Raw genomic sequence first — 8,620 nt, 5'->3', positions numbered from 1 at the left:
GCCAAGTCTCTCGAATTCCAAGTGAGTGTTCACCTTACTAACTCACATAATATGGATACAAATAAAGTATATATATATATATATATATATATATATATATATATATATATATATATATATATATATATATATATATATATATGTATATGTATATATATATATATATGTTTATTACGTGTATCATCTTATGGTTTGCTTGTGCTCAAATCTAAGTACAAATATCAAAGGAATAATCTTCTAATATTACTACTTATTTACTCACTAATTAATAATAAAAAAGCAATAGGCATTTTCTCATTTCAACGTTTCAAACTCATAATACGATCCAATCCTAGCCATATCCCAGGTCACTTTCCGGTTATCGTGCCTCATGCTTTGGAGAAGATATACTGTGTTTAGATACTAGTCCAATTTAGCTCTAATAGGAAAGTATCAACTAACGATAAAACTATAAAAGGGCAAAATGATAGTGAACGTACTTGATATTTGTCTTCCAAAAAATAAAAATAAAAAGGAGTTGAAATGGTAAATAAATTGCAAGTGGATTATTTATTGGCTGCCCACATCAATTAATATCAGAAAGGCTGTTAAGTACTCGTATTAATGAGATTCAGTAAACGAAATTTTGTAATTAAAATAAGCAGGGCGCACGTTCCATATGCATGTCAAATTTCATACAATTCCATCTAATTTATCCATTTATCAAATTAAGACATTGATATATGCTCCGTAATTGATAGGCGAAGATTCAATTCACCAACTATTACGTAAATTATTGTATATGATAGGTGTACATATTTTTGTGAATAGCATACCTATAAGTTTGCTTAAATGTTAAAACATCAACATTATATTTTTGACAAGAACATTATATTATTATCTCTTGTTGCACCTCATTATAAAATTTCTAATTGCTATATCTAGTACTCCGTATAATTGTATATGCGGTTTTTTTTTTTTTTTTTTTTTCAATTTTGATGAGGCGTTTGTTATTAGATACGAAGTAGATTACTTGATATGATATTAAGTACAGATTCAAAACTTTCAAATCTACTTGCAAAAATTTCACTGCACATGCCCTTAGTATTTTTGGGCTAGAGATTTTCCCAATTATGTTGTATTCCCTCAATTGCTGTAAGTCATTTATAGTTGGAATATTTCATGCATGCATTTGAGGAACTTGAACTATGAGGAAACCGTAGCCAATTAATGAAATCTTGTTAAACTTTTCTCATTGTTTAATTTTACGATATTCACATAAGTCAATCAATAATTAAAATGAATTTAAAAAATGCATGGTTAGCTGCCTACAAGGCTACAAGTACCATGTTGGGGGCTTCTCTCAAAAAGGAAAAACAATGTACTACTGTAACTAAAAGTTAGGAAAATTGTTTATACTATAATCTAATAATCCGTACATTACACTTGACCACTAATTTTTTAACTATGCTATGAGTATGAAGTATTTTGATATTTAATAATTTGTCTAGAAAAATAAATCTACCCTTAGCGGAATGATCAAGGAACCTTCATCAATCATTTTATCACCATTCACTGCTCTAATCTCTAATAATGCTCAATTATTAGCCTGTGCTATTGTTTTCTGTTTGGTTTTACCTTTTTAGCTAGAGAGAGTCCTACTTTCTTCGGCCTTAATGTTAGTCTCATTTACAATATTTTATACAATATATGAAGAACATCATTTATTTATACTCGGAGTATTATTAATTTAATCACGAAAGTTTATCTTGGATGAGTATATTTGTGTAAGCTAACTTGTTCTTTTACAAAGTGTATGATTACTACAGTATTGATTTTCCATATCATATATACATGTAAATGTGATAAACGTTTTTCTATAGGCTGCAATAATTGATAGTGAATGTATTGTATAAATTTTGCAAGATATTGCATTCATCATCAATATGTGTTAACTAAGCATATCTATACCAATTAAATACAGAGTAAATCATACAATAGCATATTTCTCCACCATTACCGTGCGTATATTCATCTATGCGTTAATTAAAAATATGCCACCAAAAATTGATTACATTGGTTTCTATCAAATTGATCCCTCAAAAGATCGATCGTAGATATTTTTGTAACATAAAATTAGATATTTGTAACTATAATTTGTCGCCAACGGCAGTGATTGCAGTCCATTACACTATACTTGTATAATGCACTCTTTAAAATTAAAAAAAATAATCAAATGGTGTAAATAAATTATTGACCAAATAATAAGAATATTATGGAGTAGTTAGCTAAGATTCAGAATCAGAATCTATGAGCTAATAATAGTGAATAAATAAATGTGGTCAGGGTAAAAAATTAAACATAAAGACATAAAGAAAAGAGTTAAAGATGAGGGTCATATACTGAGAAGTGGCGCATGGGAAATTCAACAGCCAGGCCAACTCCGAACGATAAAACGTGGGGCTTACATTTTACAGCTGCCTGCTTTGCTTGGTAGACATGGTACTGTAGTATTTACAAAACTTGCCAATTTGGTTGTTTACACTTTTTTAGGTGTTCATCATATACACGACTCACACACGCCATCTAACTAACTGTATATCGTCTATAATTAAATTCGTTATTACTATTACTATTCATGATATTGTATATGTTGAGAAATAAGAGTGTTATTGTGTTTAATTAATGTGGAATAAGTTAATAAAGAATAAGAACGAGAAAAGCAATAAAGAAGATAAATAAAGAACACAGCAAGGATTTACGTAGTTTGGTCAAATTAGACCTACATCCACGGATGAGAGAATCGAGAGCTTCTTCACTTTATATTAAATGTAGAGACTAAACAACGTAAATCCATCACCTTATATATATATATATATATATTTTTTATTTTTTATTTTATTTTTTTTTTATAAGCATCACCTTATATCTTTAACTTGAAAGTTATTATTAGGATATAACAATCCATTTTTAATGTTGTTATTATCTCTATATTAAAATATCTGAATGATCAATTACTATTACATTGAGAAATGAGAAGTACTCAAGTTGTATATTGCATTACTTGTTATTTCACATTAGTATAATGTAAATATAAATAGTTGTCAAATAAGATTGATTATAGTTGACATAACTAGCACATTACTACCACCTTCTTCAATTCTTCTCCACTTTTCCACACATTGTAATGATAGACAATTAAGAAATTGATTTTAAAAAATTGAATAGTATAAATAAAAAAAACCAAAAGGTAAAACAATAACAACAAAAGTAGTATAATGATTTTGGATCATGGAAAACAATATATAATCTCGAATCTATAAACATATAGATATACTTCCTTTATTTTTATTTACTTTTAATACTTTTTTTATTTTACGTTTTCTAATGCATTATTAATATTGCCAATATCTTTAATTATCAATATGTAATAAAATTATACTTATATTAGTTATATAACAAGATGTATCTAAAAAATCGCATATGATTATTGTTCTCTTTACTTGTAAATTATCATATCTAGTTAAAGTAAATTATATAAATAGTGTAAAAGTTAAAGTGTTATAATGAATATTAACCTATAAAACATCATACTTAGTCAAATAAAATTGTATAAATATTGTCAAAATTAAAGTGTTGTAAGTAAAAATAAAAACGAAGGAATTAAGTTGGAAGGTTAGGAAAATACTACTATAATTTTATTTTTATTTTTATTTTTTTTGAGGAAAAAAGTACTATTGTAATTGGTACAAATTTAAGTAGGCGGCTCCGAAGCATCACCAAAAGCCAATTGACTCCTTTTAATCACAAAAATAAAGTTTTGTGACTCGCCTCTTCCGTTGGGCCGTCCCCAGTTGGTGCCTTTCATTCATTCAATTTAGATTTTGTTTTTCGTTTTTAATGAAAATTGAAAATATTTTTGCATTTTATTTCCCCACTCTTCTCTCCTTAGTTCCCTCTTTTGTTTGTTTTTTACGTCGGACAAAAATTATTTCTGTCAAACTACAATTCAATAACATCCATAGACTTGGGGAGCCCCTTTTACATGTCGCTTTCTTATCATTATATGGTCGTGGAGTTTTTTAATTTCGCCTATAAATATTCTTCTATTTTTGATGAATTGATATTATAGGTTATTAGTCTTTTTCAAGAAAAAAAATTCTCAATCTAATTATGCGTGAATGATTATAGGATTATATTATCTCATCATTCAAATTTGAGTGACATATAAATATATGTGATTTGTTTCGATCATACATCTTTGGAATAATTTTTATTGAATGTTTCAAAAATCATTATGTGAAATTTTTATTCCTTTCATCCGAATTTGATAATCACGTAAAATATCCAATCTAAATTAATACATTGATAAGTTTAATAGGAAAGAATGTAAGGTAGGAATTGTTTTTTTTTTTTAATTATTTTTTTTATTACATTCATCTTTATACAATATGGTTGCTTTTGGTCAAAAAAGAGCATGCATTTGGATTCATTTAATATATGAATGAATATATATATATCCCACCTAGCATAAAGCAAGATTTTATGTTTCCCTTGCTCCTTTTTTATACTCCGACCTTTTGGCCCATTCACATGCAACTTTATGGACTATGCATATGTTTATGATTTAGCTGCAAGTATATGGAATCAATTTGTCCACCTTAATTAATCATCTAAAATCCCCCTAAACTTATATAGAAGCCACAATCATCTTACTTTTCTATTTTTTTTTTCTTATTTTTTTTAAGCAATCACAATCATCTTACTTAAAAATTATACATCATCTCCCTAACATACGATGTTTTTTTTTTTTTTAGAAGACCTAACATACAATACGTTCATTAATATTATAATGGTTTCAAGCATTGTCATTATTTGATCATTTATATAATGTACTATATAATACAAAAATCTCATTAATCTTTTTATAAAACTAATTTATTGTCAGTTCTTGTCATTGTTATAAATGAATATAACTAGACACTACAAAAAAGAAAGAAAGTAAATTCATATTATAACCTAAATACTTCATTTTATAATATATATAAATGGAGTATATAGTATATAATCGAGTTTAGTCATTAACCTAATCCTTTTTAATATCATAGTTATAAGGGAAGGGGGAGTGGGGGTGGGGGGCTAGGCCATTAAAAAATTCAATCCTATCCTAATAATTATCAAAAAAGAAATAACAACTTTTCCAAAGACATTGGGCACTTTCATAGGAAAGAAGAAGAAAAATTAAATGATGGTTTTATATATCACTTCCTTTTCTTGTGGAAAAATGTGGTGTAAGCATGTAACACCTACCCAAAAGTTAAGAGGAAAATGAAACTACATACAAAACTAAATTGGCTTTCAAATTTTTGAATGGCTCTTAATTCTCAACCCATTATATTCCTACCATTTCCCTTTTTAGGGTATTTATCATACCACAGTTTATCCTTAAGACATTACACCAAAGTTTGATTAAAGTTTATACTTTCGCAACAAACGTCTAAATCATGAAGGAAAAAAAAATTATAAAAAACAAACCAATCAAATTGAGATTTCAAGTGGTTGTTGTACTGTAGGGTAACATATGGACTATAGCTAGCTAATGAAAAGTGTGCTCTATCTTTACAAATTTAGCAAATTCAACAGAAATTCAGGAAATTTCTTCATCACTGATTTACTAGGAACGAAATTTCATTCAGCTGGCGCCAAATACAATGTGCTATAACCTATACAAATTTCTTGTGTAATTTCTCTCCATTCAATACTTTAGTTTTACCTTGATATTGGTTTGCTCAGGTATGCCAAATTAATTAGGACCTCAAACAAACATAAGGAAATGGACAAATATTATACCTCTACTTGGACTAGATGGAATCAAAATCTTTCTTGATATGATCCAAAATCCCATATTAACTCAATATTACTTGCGTGTCTATATCATGCCAGGTTGGATATTTTATTATTTTTAAAAACAACTTTTCACTTAAAACATTTTCACTCTATCTAGGCCATTCTCGCTAAAATGATGTTACAATGTCCTTAAAAGTCGAGAATTCAAGCTGTCTAATTTATATACATTCAGGTATATCACATCGAGTATATTGAAATATAATAGTAAATTTACATACTTAGCTAAGATGATGATGAATACAAACATATTTAAAAGATATTTGGCATGCATAACATGCTAGATCAAAATTATTGCGACAATAAGCACTAGTTGCCCAAATTGGACTAGTTGATGGTTTGATGGGATGCCTTAGCTTTGTGACCAAAGAAGGGTGATGACTCTGATGAGTGATGAGACAGAGTATTGATGGATAGAAATCATAGAATCCCAAAACCTTCATTCTATTGGATGATGCAGTGGCCCATATACAATGTAGACTACAGGCCATATATTCATTTCGTACCCAACTTTTGTGATGGATATATTGACATAAACTATGAATCTTTTGTATGTGTAGTTTGATTTTGAGAAGTAATTCAATACCTTAAAATACATGCATGACTATTCCTATTTTGAAACACTTTCAACTCTCTTCTTAAGGCTGGGATAGGAAGAAGTGAAAATCTTCTTTCTTTTCATTTATGGGATAATGGTGAGAAAGTTCGTTACGAAGATTCCATATTTACTCGATATATCACTATCATTGACACAAACTTTATAATTAAAAATATTCATACATTATTCTATAATAAATCAAATAGAGGCAAAGATGTATACTATAAAAAGAGCTTCCTGCTTAAAAGTTTTTGTTTCTCTGTAATTCAGATGTATCTTAAATCATTTTAGCCTGTGCATAACACTGAACTATTAATTAAAATATCCTTACTTTAATTTTCTTTCTCTTCTTTTGTATGGAAATTAATGAATTGTAATACGTCGTAGTATATACATTCTTGTAAATAATCTTTTTTACACTTGATATGATTTTAAACAACAAGACTCCAAACAATCATATACTTTCTTGACATTGAATCACAAAAATGATCAAAGTAAAGGTAAAGAATAGTGCAATATTCATAACCTGAGAAGTAAAAAGAAACGAAAGAAGTATGTACTACCTTCGTTACTTAATTGTAACTTTGGGGTATTATTTATGAGACATAAAAAATTCCAAAGTTGCAACTAATATGTAAAGGAGGTAGTATGAAATAAAAAGGGAAAGAAAACCAGTCAAACACAATATTTGCACCTTTTTCAAAGATTCCCAATTGATCATGAACTCCCATTAGAAATTTTAGCACAAAATGAAAAGGTATTACATCACGTTCACTTAATTTGGACTGTTATTAGTCCTCTAAACATTATTAGTGCAATTGGAACATTAATTTAAGTTTGCATTTTTATTTCTCTCCTAATTTTACCTTTATTACTAACAGGAAAAGATACTAAAAAAAAAATAAAAAAAACGGATAGCTAGAATCCACTTTTTTGCTGATGAGAATCAGAAAAAAGCATCTTCCTCGTTATATTGCTTTGATTTTTCTGATGTTGTCCACTCAAGAACACAGCCAATGTATGTAACCAAAATACCTAATTTGATTTATGAATTTAATATTGTAGTATTAGGGTTTGAAATCAACTTTGATCATCATATGAAACTTCTATAATCGAGCTTATAGAAGTAATTTGTGGTCCTAATTTTCAAGTTTTATTCGCATTTCCAATTATTTTTCTTAACTGTTACTCCATTGTATAGGGAGCACTATAAGTCCATTTTATTTCTTTTTTACAATCGTTATTGGGTTAAGAAAACTTAAATTGTTCTTGTATTTTACGGAGTATGTAGCATGCATGGTCCATTGTCATCCTTAAATGATGGATGTAAGTCTTTTAGAATATCAATTTAACTCTAACAACAATTTAAAGTTTTTTTTTTTTTTTTTTTTTTACTAAAATCACTATTAGGTTTACACTAACATTCTTTTGGCCCGGCCTCTTACCTTTGTATTTTCGAAAGCTACCTAATTCAAGTTTGGGGTGATGTATAACTCCATTTCCTCATTAGATGAAACATCTTATATTTTTTGTATATATTGGAGCAATTTTAGAGGGACAAACATTGAAGTCTTGGTCTGTTAGCCTAATTTCCATTTCTTTCTAGAGAAATTAGTTTTGAAAATTAATTAATGGTTAATAATAAGCTCAAATAAATTTTACGAAGTACGGAGTAATAGAGTTTAAAGTTTACCACAATTCAATTTATAAGTATTATTAAATAAATAAATAATCTAATAAAATCGAGTTAGTTCAGTTAAGTTCCAAAAATTTTAAGAATCTAAAAAAGTGAAGATCGGGTGAATAAAACATACTTAGGTTTGTGATTTTTGATTTAGCCTAGTAGTTCCTATATGCCTATATGGTCTCCAGGAAAAAAAAAATCCAAAATAATACCGAATTTTAATGAAAATTGAAAATGATGTTGGGGGTTAGGTAACAACATTTGTTTAGTGACAAAAGGGAAGTATTCAAGTATAGAATTCAAGTGACTTATAAATATGGTCTAATGGAACACAAAGTTTAATCTCAAAGAAAAAAAAAATGCAAGTAGGAATATCTTATAATATAATGCATTTATAACCTTTATTTTATACATCTATATTGCAATATCTAATAATTTTTCTAATCTGAGACATT

This window comes from Chenopodium quinoa, unplaced genomic scaffold, assembly GCF_001683475.1.
Source record: "Chenopodium quinoa cultivar QQ74 unplaced genomic scaffold, ASM168347v1, whole genome shotgun sequence".
Classification (NCBI taxonomy): Eukaryota; Viridiplantae; Streptophyta; class Magnoliopsida; order Caryophyllales; family Amaranthaceae; genus Chenopodium; species Chenopodium quinoa.
Note: the sequence above shows the minus strand (reverse complement) of the source record.